The sequence below is a fragment of the Bos javanicus genome, chromosome 27, assembly GCF_032452875.1.
Source record: "Bos javanicus breed banteng chromosome 27, ARS-OSU_banteng_1.0, whole genome shotgun sequence".
Lineage (NCBI taxonomy): Eukaryota > Metazoa > Chordata > Mammalia > Artiodactyla > Bovidae > Bos > Bos javanicus.
Window position 1 is genome coordinate 18,804,495 of NC_083894.1, and position 17,655 is coordinate 18,822,149.

At 39.5% G+C, this 17,655-nt stretch overlaps 1 long non-coding RNA gene across 1 annotated transcript in view; it reads left to right on the forward strand.

Moving 5' to 3' along the window:
- Positions 1-4,021: 4,021 nt before the first annotated feature.
- The window catches only part of LOC133239915 (uncharacterized), a 415,759-nt gene continuing 402,125 nt past the window's right edge, over positions 4,022-17,655 (forward strand). The window contains exon 1 of the long non-coding RNA XR_009734031.1: positions 4,022-4,120. This is a non-coding gene — a long non-coding RNA (uncharacterized LOC133239915). The remainder of the gene's footprint in view (positions 4,121-17,655) is intronic.

Genomic DNA, 17,655 nt, shown 5'->3' on the forward strand with positions numbered 1-17,655 from the left:
AATATATAATAGAACAATAATAAGGAAAACTATTACATATTGAATGTCCCCTGTGTGTTAGTCATTATTTTATATCCTTTGCAAATATTATTTTTAATTTTTCCATAGCCTTCAAAATCTTCAGAATTGGCTTCTAAAATAGATAAATTTATAAGCGAAGAGGTGTAATGATAAAGTACTTTAGAATATTAGTTTCAAATCCAGATATTCCAAGATATGCTGGAGACTCAGGTTTGATACCTGAGTCAGGAAAACCCCATGGAGAAGGAAATGGCAACCCACTCAAGTACTGTCTGGAAAATTCCAGGGACAGAGGAGCCTGGTGGGCTACAGTCCATGGGTCACAAAGAGTTGGACAAAACTGAGCAACTGAGCACACACACACAAATTCCAAGAAAAAATTGCAGCTCTTCACCTCTGGCACTATATTTGTAGAGAAATCACTTAGCCTCACATTCTTCATCTAGCCAATTCCAAAGATCATGCTCTTGCTACTACATTACCTATCCCTGTAGTTACTGGAAGCACAGTATACTTAGGGCATTCGAATATACATGAGAACATATATATGAGAAGAATATATAGTTAGAATATAAGTAAATAGATTTCTAGAATATGTTTAAGTATATATGCTTATAATGTAGTTATCTAATGTTCATAAAATAAATAACAACACCAAAATTCATCACCACACATCTATTCTTGCTACTTCGATCTTACTCTTCCAAATGAAGGAAATAAAAAATTTCAAGCACGTAAATGGCGTACTCTCAGATATCTCAGGGATAACTAGATTGACTACCTACCTCTAATAATCTCCCAAGAATAGCAAGTGCTATAGTTTTCTTAAGGGAACCCAAAGTCTGCCAAGAAAATCAGAAAGGAAAATTGGGCCCTGTAGCATGATAGATGGGTTAGATTCAGCCTGTCACTGCACAGTATGCTGCCAGAATAATTTGCAAGGACAGTGACTTAGCAATCAACCATAACTCAAGAAACACAACCACCAGTCGCACAGCTGAAATAACCCCTATTTAGGCCTGATCCTCAGGACAGTGAAGGTTGCACTTCTCACTGTTGAAGGCACATTAATTCTCTCGATGTTCATTCAGCATTTTACTGGCAGCAATTTGTAGAAATGTCATTTCATTTATGCTTTTCAGATATGTACTGAATTTAGAGATGGCTTCTTTTCCAAATGATCAATGAACTCCAACTGTAAGGGTCTCTGAGTCAGAATAGGAAGCCTCATGTACCTAGGTAGATCTAACCTTTCCTTTGATTTCACTTGGACCTCAAATTAATGTTTCATCACTGACACTGCTGCTCATGACTAATTTATACTCTGTGGGATTATTATGACATCCCACTCAGGGTAGCATCTCTGAAATTTAAAGAATGAAGAGCGGTGAATTATCTGTGAATATGGGCCAGAATTAATCATTTCAAAGCAGAGTGGGAATATATGTAATAGACTGCAGGCCAGGGGCCAAGTCAACACCAGAGGCCATTTCCTCACACTTGAGATACTGACCAATCAATCATCTGGCACCTTATTCTCAGCATCCTGCCTGCACCCCTCTTCTCTCTTCCTCTGACTTTTTCTCTCTCTATTCAACCGTCCTCACTTATTCCTCTTCCTTTTTCTTATCTTTTCTCTTTTTCTCCATTTCCTTTGCCCCATTTCTATTTTCTTTTCCTTCATCCTTTACACCACCCATTATATAATATAAAATTCAAGTCTAGTTGTTATATTCATTGAATTATGTTTTACAGCCCTACTCTATTAAAAACTGGACAGTTTTTCATTGATTTTTGCCCCAAGCTGAGCCAAAAACAAGCCTTGTATTAGGGACTCACAAATCTGAAATTCACTTTTGAATCATCTATGTTTTGGTAATAGCCTGAAAGAATGTTTTCCTTTTCTTCTGAGAAGCTGATAAATAGGAAAGAAGAAAATCAAATGTGAAGCCAAGTAGTTAAATACAACTTGATTATATCAAGTAGCCTTTGATCGTGTAAAAATTCCAACAAAGACTTTGAAAATGAAGTTCCATTATTTAGCCCTAAAAGGGTATTTTGTGGAAGTGTAGAAATACCCAAGGCTATGAATGTTTCTATATATTTCTTACATGGAAGTTGCCAGAGGACAGAGAAGCAAAATTCATGATGTTTGATGAGGATTTCAAGAATTCTGAAGAGTGTCTTACTAGAAACAGGGCGCAAATTACTTAGAAACTCAAGAAAAATGTCAGCAAGTGAAAAAAAGAACATGGATGAAGCATAACAGCTAGCTACTGCTACAATAATCTTAAATCAATCAACAAATATATACTTAGGGTCTACTCCACACCAAACCCTCTGCCAGGTGTTAAAGCATACAGAGCGCACATGTTGCAATGGGGAGGAAAAGAAATTTAAAAAGTGAAATGTGATTTAGAGATAGGAAGAGGGTGCCATGGAAACACGGCCCTCTAATTCAGAGATGTAGTGATGGCTTCCTGAAGAAGGTGGAATCTCTCCAAGTTTCAGAGGGGATTAGGAGGTGGAGAAGGAGGATGAAACCATGTTTTAAGCATAAAGAGAATCTGGTTCAAATACAAGGAGACAGGAAAGAACAGATTGCTGAAGACACTCAAATGTAGCATCTGACATCAGAAATTTAGATCCCACAATTTTTAAATGCATGAAATTAAGTGAGTTATTTCACTCTTCTCCATTTCCATTTTCCAATCTGTTTAAGAGACTTATGGTGAAGATACAATGGGAGTTCTCAAATTTGCCTACCATAGAGTCTAGCACAAAGTATGCCACATAAGTGTTCCATGTAATTTCAATTTATCTAATCTAGTATATGCAGAGTACATCATGAGAAATGCTGGGCTGGAAGAAGCACAAGCTGGAATCAAGACTGCTGGGAGAAATATCAATAACCTCAGATATGCAGATGACACCACCCTTATGGCAGAAAGTGAAGAGGGACTCAAAAGCCTCTTGATGAAAGTGAAAGAGGAGAGTGAAAAGGTTGGTTTAAAGCTCAGTATTCAGAAAACAAAGATCATGGCATCTGGTCCCATCACTTCATGGGAAATAGATGGGGAAACAGTGGAAACAGTGTCAGACTTTATTTTTCTGGGCTCCAAAATCACTGCAGATGGTGACTGCAGCCATGAAATTAAAAGATGCTTACTCCTTGGAAGGAAAGTTATGACCAACCTAGATAGCATATTCAAAAGCAGAGACATTACTTTGCCAGCAAAGGTCCATCTTGTCAAGGCTATGGTTTTTCCAGTGGTCATATATGGATGTGAGAGTTGGACTGTGAAGAAAGCTGAGTGCCAAAGAATTGATGCTTTTGAACTGTGGTGTTGGAGAAGACTCTTCAGAGTCCCTTGGACTGCAAGGAGATTCAACCAGTCCATTCTAAAGAAGATCAGTCCTGGGTGTTCTTTAGAAGGAATGATGCTAAAGCTGAAACTCCAGTACTTTGGCCACCTCATGCAAAGACTTGACTCATTGGAAAAGACTCTGATGCTGGGAAGGATTGGGGGCAGGAGGAGAAGGGGATGACAGAGGATGAGATGGCTGGATGGCATCACCGACTCGATGGACGTGAGTTTGAGGGAACTCAGGGAGTTGGTGATGGACAGGGAGGCCTGGCGTGTTGCAATTCATAGGGTCGCAAAGAGTCGGACATGACTGAGCGATTAAACTGAACTGAACTGAGTACAGGAAAGACAGTAAAATACATTATTATTTTATGCAACTCAAAGAAATATTAACTGCAATTAATACTAAGCTATAATCAATTCTAAGATTCATCCTAATTTCAAAAAAACCCTAAAATGTGAGGGAAAAAATTGTGCAGCTTAGAATGCATGAAATATAGTTAGTTTATTCCCCGACTCCATTCTGTATATTGAAACTGAAAAAATTCAAGATATGACCATTATCAACTGTCAAAATGGATGTGAAGATTTAAATAAAGTATACCAGGAAGACACAACTGATTTTGTAGTTAACTCTTCATATATCAGTGCATGTGTTTATTTGTTAATAGCCAATTTCATTCTGGGTATTTATCCAAAGAACACAAAAACACTAATTCAAAAAAAGATGTGTACACCCATATGTTCATTGCAGTATTATTTACAACAGCCAAGATGTAGAAACAACCAAAGTGTCCATGGATAGATACGTGGATAAAGAAGATGTGGTATATATACACGAAGGACTACTACTTAGCCTTTAAAAAGAATGAAATCCTGCAATTTGTGACAACATGGAAGGATCCTGAAAGTATTGTGCTAAGTGAAGTAAGTCAGACAGAGAAATACAACGACCATATGATTTCACTCATAGGTGGAATTTAATAAACCAAATCAAACAAACAAAATAAAGCAAATACAGACTCACAGGTACAGAGAACAGACTGATGGTTACTGGGAGGAAGGGGGTTTAGGGATGGGTAAAATGAGTGAAGGGGGTCAGTTGTATGGTGATGGCTGCAAACTAGATTTATGATGGAGATCATCTTGTAGTATATACAAATGTCAAATTATAATGCTGTACACCTCAAACTTAAAAAAAAAAAGATTAAAGTCAGCTAGACATACCGCACTATTTCTTTATATTTTCAGGTTGAATCACACAATCCTCTAGTTCTTATGTCAAGTGAAATATACCTATTTTCATATGAAATATATAATTGTGTGCTTCAGATTTAATAAAATAAAATTCTGATCTCTTATCTTCCCAAGTATCCCAAACACCGTTAGTGTTTGCAATTCTGGTCAGTAGATTTACAAAATGAGTGGCTTTTAAATTTTTTAAATTTTAAAAAAGTTTAAATTTTTAAAAAATCAATATCATATCAATCAATAATTATTGAATCTTTGTTGCCGTAATACATCAAATATGTTAGCAGCTGTATTTCTTCCTGCAGCCATTCCTATTGTTACCTGGCTATCTTTCATAATATGCTTCCCTGGTGGCTCAGACCGTAAAGAATCTGCCTATAATGCAGGAGACCAGGGTTCAATCCCTGGGTCAGGAAGATCCCCTGGAAGAGCTCATGACTACCCACTCCAGTATTCTTGCCTGGAGAATTCTACGGACAGAGGAGCCTGACAGGCTACCGTCCATGGGATCTCAAAGAGTCAGACACAATTGAGTGACTAACAATTCACTTCTATTTTTCATTAAAGCAATGGATAGTTGGTCAGTATGTTAAATTCCATGGACCAAACAGAAGGAAGTGTGACCTAAGAAATACAATAATAATTGTCCACTTACAATTCATTTATATTTGCATGATTAGATTCATTCTAGCCCCTATAGAACTACTGAACTACTGCTTACTGATTTTTAAAGAGTATTTAAATATTAGCCCACATTCCTCTCAAGTTAGCATTTCCAGGCAATCTCAACCTTGTCCAGCTATAAGCTCAAAGGCCTTTTGAAAAACGACACTGCCAAAGTTACTCTGACAGAAATGGTATTTTTCAAAATAAATGAGAAGCATGAAAGGGAAATAGGATTTCTTAAATATTTTCTTAATGCTAATGAGAACGACTATTGGTGATATGCTCTTAATTATTAACAAAGAATGTCAAGGGGAAACACTAAGTTACTTCTCAAACTTAAGTTATTTACTAGAGAGAAAACATAAGAAAGATGTGAGGCAAACTTGATGACTGAACCAGATTCTAGAATTCTTTACCCAGTATAGCAACCACTAAGCTACTGAGGCTCTGATGTACTTGAATGTGGCCTCTTCAGATTAACATGTGTTTTCAGTGTGAAACACACAGTGGGGTTTCAAAGATTTGGTACAAAAAAAGAATATTTTCATACTTATTTCAGCATAAATTTTTTATTGTGCTTGCATGTTCAAATAAGAAATATTTTCAATGCATTGGGTTAAATAAAATATATTACTAAAATTGGTTGCACATGTTCTTTTTACTTGTTTTAGTGTAGCTACTGGAGAAATCTTAAGTTTCATACAGGCTCACATTTGTAGCTCACATATTTCTATGCAGAGGGCTCTTGCAGAGGTGGCCCTGTGTAAAAGGCACAGACAAGCTGCCTGGGAGTTCTCCAACGCAATGGTGAGAGGTACACAGCTGTTTATTCAGCTCGCATGACCTCACTCCCCAACGAGTCTATGTAAAGCAAAGTATTGAATGGATGTGCAATGCGTTTTTGTGAGGAAAAAACTACCCAGTTTACTGGGTAGTTCTGTGCTTGGTGGCTCAGTTGTATCTCACTCTTTGTGACCTCGTAGACTGTAGCCCACCAGGCTCCTCTGTCCATGGATTTTCCAGGCAAGAATATTAAAGTGGGATGCCACTTCCTACTCCAGGGGATCTTTCTGACCCAGATTCAAATGCATGTCTCTTGCATCTCCTGCACTGGCAGGCGGATTCCGAACCACAAATGCCACTGGGAAGCCCCAACATGCATATAAAAATGCATTTAAAGAACTCTCAGGAGACCTCTGCGTGCACTGTCAACAGAAACCATCTACAACAAGAACTTTTGTTCTTTCAAATACACACTCATCCTACAAACCTGCAGTTTTTTTGTTTCTCTCCTAGTTTTTCACTAGCCTTCTGAAGCATAATCCAGTGTGTCAGAACAGTCTTGAGCTTGGATTCCTTTCAAAGATGTAAGAAACATTCCTTTTAAAACACATTAAGTAGTTTCTGCCAACTCGAGATTTCGTTAAGTCGGGAAAGAGTGTCATCCATGTCTTGGTGACAAGTTTAGAGGTGTCCGTGGCATTTGGCCAGGTACCATTCAATTCATTTAGTGTTTCCTGCCTCAGGAACCTACCATCCCCCAAGGCTCTTCATCACCAGATTCCACAGGTGGTCACCCACGTGGTAGGTGACTTCCTAATATTCACACTGACAAGTGTGAGATGGAAAGAAAGAAGACACCCAAGTGGCAGGACTGAGAGTTCAAAGTCACAACCAGTGTTTGTTCCTCGTGCCCTTCCCAGGGCCCAGGTTTCCCTGTGGACAGGAATGAGCTAGAGTGCACAGTAGCCCTGAGCCCTGACCGCACATCAGAACCATCTGAGGACCTCTCAAAACACACCAGTCCCCAAGGCTCTGCTCTTGGGGATCCCAATTTAAACTTTTTCTGCCTGTGAGGCCCCAACATAGATAATCTTTAAATCTTAACAACAACAACAATGCAGATGCCTAGGCCCTACTTTAGCAATTCCAATAGGGAGCATCTGTCTACAATATTGTAAGGGCTCAGTCATGTCTGACTCTTCGGGATTCCCTGGAGTGTAGACCGCCAGGCTCCTCTGTCCATGGGATTCTCTGGGCAAGAACACCCTTTTAGGAGAAGGTAGCCATACCCTTCTCCACATATCAAACCTGGGTCTCCTGCATTGCAGGCAGATTCTTTACCGACTGAGCCACCAGGGAAGACTGTGAAGCCTGCATCAGAGTTGCCCGGAGGGCTGGTTAAAACACAGATTGCTAAACCAACCCTGCAGGAGGTCTGGAATGTGGTCCACAGTGGGCATTGTCACTATGCCCAGGAACTGCTGGTGCCTGTGGGCCGTGGTCCACGTTTTGAGGACGGCTCAGGAATACATAGCCTTCTCTGCCTCTTTCCTCTAGTCCTTCTTCTGTGACAAGGAGTGGGTGATCTCACTATAGAGTTTGGGAGAAGAAACAATACACAGCAGAGAAACTTCCTCTCCCTTTTTCCCGGTGTGGAGCCAGGAGAGAGATGATATATCAGGGGAGGCTGTCTGCGCACACACGAGGATGCCCTCTGGCTTTTATTTTGTTCTGTTTTGCTTGGGGAAGGAGAGTTCAGTTTAGGGGGAAGTATTAGCAGAGCTAAAGTCATTCCCCAACATGACTAGAATTTTTAAAATATATAACATGTTTTAAAATGTTGGTCTCAAAAAAAAATAAATAAAAAATAAAATGTTGGTCTCCATTTTTCCGTCTTCTGCATATATGTCTCATTATATTCTGAACTCCACAGGGAAAAATGAGTGTCATGTATTAGCCTCCTAAAATGCCAACATAATTCCCCTTTTGCAAGGGTTCCTCTTCTTAGCGCTTTGAAAGCCTTATAAACAATTTCATTGACTGGTGAACAGAGCTGTAAAATCTGAGGCTAAAACATGGCCCTGTTCAATGGGATCAATTCTTTGAAGGAGGGAGAAGATAGACACGGCACGCCCACAATAAACAGTTACTAAGATGTATGGGTGAGCTCAACATCGCTCCACTCCACAAGTTTCACCTTATTCAGCTCTAATTTTCTACCACTACCATAAAAAAATATATGAGAGACACCCAGATACCAGCAAGTAAGAATCATCAAATCAAACAAATAGTGAGAAATAATAATAATAATGTGCCTCTGCTAGATGCTGTCCTAACTGCCTGCTACGCAGTGTCTCCCACTATACGACTCTCTGCACAGGTAAATATTAGTAGGTAAGGAAATGTAAGGCATGGCATGGCTGTGTTAATACTGGGCCAAAATAAGACTGAGGTTATTATATTCATGCACTGGTCTGTCTGGGTGGAAGCTGATATGATGTCCACTGTATGCATGTAGTTGCAGACAACACCTTTTCAGGGGCTGTGAAAGAGGCAAAGAAATAAAATATGTCATATCCATTCCCTAAGCTCAAAAAGCATGTGGCCTAGTTACAGAGTTAAAAGCACATGGAATGGATATGTATCAAGGCTAGTCTCTCAAATCATCCCGCTCTCTCTTTCTCCCACTGAGTCCAAACCTCTGTTCTTCGCATCTGTGTCTCCTTCGCTACCATGTGTAAAATAGATGACCAGTGCAAGTTTGATGCATGATGCAGGGTGCCCAAAGCCAGTGCCCTGCGACAGTCTGGAAGGATGGGGTGGGGACAGAGGCGGGAGGGGGGTTCAGGATGGAGGGGACACATACACACCAATGACTGATTCATACTGATGTATAGCAAAACCCAGCACAATACTGTAAAGTAATTATCCTCCAATTAAAACAAATAAATTTAAAATAAAATTTTAAAACCAGTATGTGTACATGAGGACCTAGGGGGATGGTATGGGGGTGGGGTGGGAGGGAGGCTCAAGAGGGGCGATATATGTACACATATGGCTGATTCACATTGTTGTACAGCAGAAACTAACACCACACTTAAAGCAATTATAATCCAATTAAAAATAATTTTTAAAGTATATGTAAAAAAAATTAAACAACATAAAATCTAAAGATTAATAAAATATGAATGGGATGCCAATCTAGAAGTGAAGTGAAGTGGCTCAGTCGTGTCCGACTCTTTGTGACCCCATGGACTGTAGCCTATCAGGCTTCTCAGTTCATGGAATTTTCCAGGCAAGAGTACTGGAGTGGGTTACCATTTCCTTCTGCCAATCTAGAAAGTGTTTCAAAAACAGCAGAGTGACAGGAAGAAAACCAAATGCCCTAATATCCAGACAGAATGAAAGCACCTCAGAGAGAGAGAATTGTATGGAATGCTAGAATCAAACGCAACACAGAGAAAACACATCTGTGGGAGAATCATAAAGCAAAATCAGCAATAAAGGCCATCTTGCAATTCAGTGAAAAAAAGGAGCAGTGAGCTTGGAAAAAAGAGAAATGGGTTAAGGGGATCAACATTGAATTCCGTTTGGTCAACTATGAACTATGTGATCCTGGTAATTCATTTTACATGTCTGGCCCATTGTTTCCTGATAAAATTAGGAAATCAAACTAGATTGGGGCTTCTGAAAATTCACTTAAGGGGACCATAAGCACAAACGGGAAAATGTATCTTTATTTTCTTTAACTGAAATTTATAGCACTTCCTCTGATTATGAATATAAGAGGGATACCACAATAGTATTAGCAATATTTGTGATCCAAAATATAAATTATGGATATTTTCATATTACAGTACAGTTTTACAGATACCGCAAAATATTTATGATCATCAGCTCTTCAAATTTATAGTAATCATCAAACTCACAGCAATTTCTTATTATTTAATGCATTAATAAGGAGGCACATATATTCTTGTATCACAACATCCTTCAAAATGTTTTGATAAGCAGATTGAACATAATTCATTATTTTATAATCATATGCATGCTAGCTGATGCTTTATAAAAGGTTTTCCTGAGACAGGACTTTACCAGACTGTCAAAGGGCCGCTGGAGTTTGACAGCATCTAAAGGTTATCCCCAATAACTTGCTAGAATTCTAAATCTGTCGGCCCAGAACCAGAGATGCCTCACTGGCTGGGACACGCATCAAAGGCAAGCCATAGCAGGTCATGGGGTATGACTAGGAAATGGCGAGAGAGAACAGAACAAGATGGAGCTACTCAGATCATCAGTCAGAAATACTTAGCCAGCAAATGTACCAGGCAGTCAGATTTGACACACACCAGGGAACAGCCCACACGCTCAGGAAGGGACACGTGTACAGTCATCCCAACACCAGTGATCATCCTGACACCAGTGAGCCAGCAGGCCATCCCAGCCACTCTCCAAGTCCTTTACCACTGCTCCTATTCAGACACAGAGAGAAGCCCTTCAACCACAGGTGAAAGAACTCCAGAAGGGGGCGCTCAGAACAAATACGCTGACAGAGCAGCATGTTACATGGCTCTTCGGGAATAAGACCTGCCCTTGAAACATACAGGAAGGAGAAATTAATGGCCCTTCATGTGAATTAGATCTTAGAAAAGTGGTCATCAGATACTGTTATTGAGGGGAAACGATGACAGAAAGTAGCATTCATTGACCACCGGAGTGCCAAGCTTCTAGGTGAGTATTTTATGGGTAACGCTGAATCTGGTAGCAGTAGCCAACAATTTGGCAAATAGGAGAGTAGAGACTCACAGAGTCACATTTTCAGAGCTAGAAATGTCCTCAGACATCATCCCTCCAAGTTCCTCACTTTGCACATGAGAAAACTGAGCAGACCAGAGACTCTATATTCTTTTCTGCCTCCTCATCTAACCTCTTCCCAATGCCCCACGAAGCCTCTCACATAAGCAATCATATGTGTATGTATTCTCTAAGGAATTAAGCTCTTTACTGAAAGTCAGAATATACAGTGAACCTGTATGCCTCGGTCTACAAACTAATGTGTGCAGAAAATGAGTTAAGAAGAGTTGCTTTTATTTTAAAATTCTTTTTTGAGATTCTAATGCTATTGGAATTGAGAAAAATTAGTTATCAGTCAATTTGCTTCTCCTTCTTTTCTAAAATGATATCCTAGTTCCAGGGAACCAGTACAAGGGAAGCAGCTGGTCTGAGACATCATTTATGCAGTCCAGCATCGGATGAGATGTTTGTCATCATGTGGGGGAATTCCATCCCATATATGCTTGTACCACTGGTCACACATTTCTGTCCATGCTTCTCCTGGTTCATGCATCTCTTAGCTACTTCTGTGCCATAGACAGAGACACAGGATCCGATCTTACATTTCAGTGCCACCAATATCATGGAAAGCTTCGTGACTCTGTCTATGTCACTGCCCAGACTCAGTCTGCAGCCATCGCCTCTCCACCTCTTCGTGGCTCTCTCCGTGTGGATGATCTCCCTGCTCTCATGTTCACAAAGCTTTCTGAGGATTTACAGACCACCCAGACCTCTTCCTGGGATCTAGAAAGTGAGGTTTCTCTCTCTGGAGCTACCATTCTAACAGCACCCCACTTGTCTGCATCCAGAGGAATTTCTAGTCTTAGGGATAAAAGAGAAACAATCCCTTTCTTCTCTTGGTTTACCTGAAGTTCTGTCTAGTTGCCTAATGTCACAGATATTTAGAAATTATATCAAAGGAGACCAACGTCCTTACATTTTCACCTTGTGATATCCTGTCACTGGGGCAAAAAGCACAGACCACAGGCTCACAATCAACAAGGATGAGGTGGAAAACGTATGGAAATAAATGACGAAGTGTGTTCATTTCTGCTGTGGTTTACCACCAGAGATTAAAGTCAATGGAAAATAAGGAGGGAGTAAAAGAGACCCATTAGGAGGGGCGTGTGTAATTCATCAAGCGATGAAAAATAGCACTTTCTCTTTTTTGTAGCTATACTGAATAACACGATGCAGTAATATTTTAAACAAACATAAACAGTTTATCGAGCTGGTCTCAGGAGTAAAGGATCCGCCTGCCAATGGAGGAGACGGAGATGCAGGAGAGGCAGGCGTGATCCCTGGGTCTGGAAGATCCCCTGGAGGAAGGCATGGCAACCCACTCCAGTATTCTTGCCTGGAGGATCCCATGGACAGAGGAGCTTGGCGGGCTATGGTCCATGGGGTCATAAAGAGTCAGATACAACTGAAGTGACTGAGCATGCAGTACACAAACAGTTCATCCTTAATATCATACCAGAGCTTTATTTCTCCTACTTATTTGCTGAACTTTTACAACCTCTTTCTCATATTGAGGGTGCCTCACGTGCAGGCCCAGCTACTTTTACTGACTCAACCTTTAGGAGGCCAAAGGTGAAGCACTTGGTATTGATCTGTCCATTCAATAACGTACTTAAGCATCAGAAATTCTCTTATAACAACAAAGAATATCACTTAATTTAACTCCTGCTCACCTCAATCACAAGAGAGTCACATTTTCAACAATCAGAAATTATTATGAACAAACTTCTGAATCTTTGAGTTTGTTCAAAAAGTACTATAATAAATTGAACTGAATTTAAATTCTCCTTCTGTTGTCATAAAAACATTAATGCGCTGCTAGTCTTGGGGGTGTTTAATATATCTTTGTTGATTAGCTTATTTATGAAGGGGAGAACTGGAGTTTTCTGACTACACTTTCTAGAATTTTGCAAATAATTTAAAATATGATCATCATGTGTGCCTGGATGCCAATGTAGGTTTTGCCGAGGCAAAATGAATTCATGGTTAAAAGATTTATCTTGTTCCTACACATAACCTCTCACAATGTCAGTTGGAAGACAGTGGTGGTGGTTGTGGTTTAAGTCACTAAGTCATGTCCGACTCTTGCGAACCGTGGACTATAGTCGGCCAGGCTCCTCTGCCCAGGGGATTCTCCAGGTAAGAGTACAGGAATGGATTGCCATTTCCTTCTCCAGGGAATCTTCCCAACCCAGGAATCGAGCCCGGGGCTCCTGCATTGCAGGCAGATTCTTTACTGACTGAGCTATGAGGGAAATCCCTGGAAGATGATAATTTGAAAGGAACAACAAATTTTCAACTAACTCCACATTTATCTTGACAAACCCTTTGGGCATATTTTTAAAGGTGAAACTTGCATGCTCCATGGCTTTTTGTTTCCAGGCAAGGATTTTTGTGGTACTAATTATGAACTAAAGAGCCTAATTATACGGTCCTCAGAGAGCCTGGAATCCTGCCCAAAGTTAGAGGGGCAGAGTTTGAAGCAAAGTTTGGTTCACGCAGTTCCTACTCCTTCTGACTATTGGATTCTTATTTATTGCAGCAGATTTATCATGTGCTAGATAATTTCACATTCATGGCTTTTCTAGTGCTCAATTTATCAAGGAGAGCCAAAGCCACATCCTCCTGTATTTTATCGCAGTACCATCAGGGTAAGAACGACAGGTTCTCTTTCCCCCGCGGTGACTCTGCCGCTAAATCATAATTCATAACGATGCATCTTTCCTGGGTTCAATTTTTAACGTTGTTTCCCCTTTCGGAATGCTTACATAACAGGAGAAAAGAGGGCATTGTATATGAGTTGCATCCGTATCACTCTCGTGTTCTCTATGAGAGGATGAAACCAGATAGCTGAATAATACTCGGTGATTTCAGCCACTCACTTTGGACATTTTTTTTTTTTTTATTTTGGAAGTCGCGCACTTTTTCATCATCAAAGACAAGAAAAATGAGGATAAAGGTGATGAGGGCTGAAGTCATGACTTTCACTTTCCTTCTAAGTTTAAACCGTGAGGTGGCTAGTGATATTGCACATCGATTACACGGTCCACCAACAGGTAGAATGGGGAGCATATGGATTAGTGAAGGGTCATTATCCATCAGCAAGCGAAGCTCCGTTTTTATGCTTTTCCTCATGCTGTGAATGGGCTTTCCCAGGTGGTGCAGTTGGTAAAGAATCCACCTGCCAATGTAGGAGACACAAGAAACATAGGTTCGATCCTTGGGTAGGGAAGATCCCCTGGAAAGGGAAATGGCAACCCAGTCTAGGGTTCTTGCCTGGGAAATTCCATGGACAGAGGAGGCTGGCGGGCCCCAGTCCATGGGGTGGCAAAGAGCTGCACACGGCTGAGCACACATGCACCCATGCTGTGAATACATTTTAATAAAATCCATTTTACTTTAGACAAGAACAACAGATCCTCTCCTTTTTTTCTGGAAAATAACACTGGTTCTTTCTTAATACTTTTCTCTCTCAAACCTTCACTGACTTGTAGAAGGCTTACCTGTGCAAGGTGAGCCCAGGATGTAGCTGACTTCGGTATGGAGCATTAACTTTGATGACTCCCAGTTTCATTTCCATGAAAGTTACTGTAGATTTTCCAAACAAAGGCATTTTCAATAAGGGTGAATATTAGAGAGCAGTGATCTTTCCAAAAAAGGTCAAAATATCTCCCTCAGATGCTCTTCTAGCGAATACCAGATGGCCATGTGCAAGAGTCAGAGGTCAGAGGGACAACACCCACTGAGTGACTTTCAACAAGGCACTTCACCTCTCTGGGCCTCTGGTCCCTCATCTGGAGATGGAGGACAATTCTTGCTTCCAATTGTATGATTCCTTGACTAACAGTTTTCTAGTCCTCTCTACTTTGTTGCAAAAGCAAAAATATTGTGTTATCTGCTTGGATTTAGCGACTCATTTTGATTAATATAAACTGTGACTGTCAGGACCTCCATTCCAAAATCTTTGTCAAATTCATCTGGTCTCCTTTTGTCTATACTTTGTAAGTATAGATCTATAATATTTGGACAATAGGACTACATTTTTTCAAAACTTCAGAGGTTTAAATGAGAGTTTTGTATCCTTAAGTGTTGTGAATGGGTCAGCCCTCAGAATAATTGCATAAACACAGTGACTTGTTATTAGTTTGGCAAAGCTTTTAGTATAGTATTAGAAAGTTAATAGCTGTTTGGAAGCATTTTAGAAATCAGTTATTATCTACTCACTCTGAGTTAAATTCTTGTTTCACTCTAATGGTGTCTAAATTGCTCATTGAAACCAAATTGAATCCTGAGGTTAAAATAAACTTGATGTTACTATCTTATATAAGAAAAAATTATAATAAAGACTAGATGACTTTAGGATCATCCAATAGGTCATGGGTTAATTTTTCAAGAAAAAAATAAAGTCCAACAGATTAAGCTATCAGATTCACTTTCATTGGAAAAAGAAAAACCTGATCTAGAACAACTCAATGTTTTCAAGCACCTTAATGAATAAATTAAATCAATAAAACATTGAAATCACTTGCTGCAAAATACCCCTAAAACATGATTTGGGTAGGAAAATGCTTGATATACACTCAGTAAATGTTAGCTCTCAGCAATACGATTATTAGGGAGTCTGAGGCACTGCTTTCACGCAGGAGAAAGTTTTACCACTGACAATTAGTCAATAACCACAGTTCTTATTTCTTGTCTGTTCTGCCTTGAGAAGGATTTACTGGTGAGAAATATATTCCCCTTCCTCACAAACACTAATGAGGTGTAGTGTTCTGGATGTTGTGGTTGTTGTTCTAGTTCAGTTTTTTATTTTTTATTATTTTTTGACAAATATGCTAGCTATTCAATTCCCAAACAAGTGTTCTTTTAAAGCTAATGGTGTCTGCCTTCCCATTTAAAACCAAAACCAATTTTAAGTGTTACACTATGTATCATAGTATTCTCACGTGGAATTATGTTCCTGTTGCCTCATCTAAGTTTGCACCCAAAACAGGAGATAAAGGGAGTGCAGGGCTCAATAAAATTATGCATTTATGGTAATTAATCTATGTAAAACATTGTAAGCATGCATGTGTGCATATAGCCATGTGTGTATACATATCCATACACATAAATATGAATTCAACTTTTAAAAATTATATGCTTAAGAGATGGGAAGGTAGATTATTCTTATCATTTGCTTTGAGGAATATATATGACTTCTACAAGCAGTATAAATAACAAACTTAAGTATCTCTGGTGATGGTTAAACAATTTGAATGTACTAAATACCACATCACTGAATTGTACACTTAAAAATGGTTAAAATAGTAAGTATTATTTGTGTCTTACTATAATAAAAATGTTCATAATAAAGTATGTCTAATCTATGAAGAGGGCTTCCCTGGCAGCTCAGCTGGTAAAGAATCTGCCTGCAATGCAGAAGACCCCAGTTTGATTCCTGGGTCAGGAAGATCTGCTGGAGAAGGGATAGACTACCCATTCCGGGACACTTGGGCCTCCCTGGTGGCTCAGCTGGTAAAGAATCTGCCTGCAATGCAAGAGACATGTGTTCAATCCCTGGGTTGGGACGATCCCCTGGAAAAGGGAACGGCTACCCACTCCAGTATTTTGGCCTGGAGAATTCCATAGACTGTAGTTCATGGGTCACAAAGAGTCAGACATGCCTAAGTGACTTTCACTTTCAGTCTAGGAAGCAATAACAAGTAATAATCACCATTCAAGGGAAAGTACAATTCCCACAAGACCATCTACCCCTTGTACACCTATTATCCCTGGATCCCAAATTGGGGTCTAGAGAGAACATGCCCAGAAGCTCAGTTTGCTCTATGGTACTCCCAGGGAATGGATGAAAATAAGATATTCCCAGCTCAAATCTGGCTACAAGACCATTTTGGAAGAGTGTGTGTTGCTGAGAGAGTACAGTCTCTAGCTGCAAATTCAAAATATTTTTATGTGATAAATTTGGTGGGAATGTGGAGGTGGGTCACCTAAAGACATATATGTTACCCAGAATTACTTGCAGTTCATATATGACTATTCTCTCTACAAATTTGTGGTTGCACTATGCATATTGTTAAGGTCTCCTCACTGTGCACACTTTCAATGACATTAAATATTCTTTTAAGTAGTAATTTTGCAGCCACCTCCAGATGTATCGTATTGCTTAACAAATCCCTTATGCTTAATCCTTTAGATTATTTCCAGTTTTTCTCCATTATAAATAGGATTGCCATGAGCATTGCTATTCAAGTACCTTTTTTCACCCACTCTGTGGGCAATGTCATTCTCCTACTTTTTTTTCTTTTCTTTTTTTATTAATAAGCTTTATTTTTTTAGAGCATGTTTGAATTCATAGTAAAATTCAACGGAAAGCACAGTTCCCATTTAGCCCATCCGTACACATGCACAGCGCCCCCTACTGTCAGCATTCCATACGGCAGTGGTGTATTAACAATTCATGAACCTACACTGACTGACTGACTCATCATTATTAAAGTCCATAGTTTTATATTAATGTTTAGTCTTAGAACATCTTTTTTATATCATAATATATCATCCCTTGGATAAATACATTTATCCTTAAGATAAATCCCTTGAAGTGTAATTGTTGAGAATCAAAGTATATGAACACGAGACAAAATTTTACACATATATTTTGAGTGTCAGTTTCTCACCAAGTTTAAACCTGAGACATCTTCCAGTGTGGCAC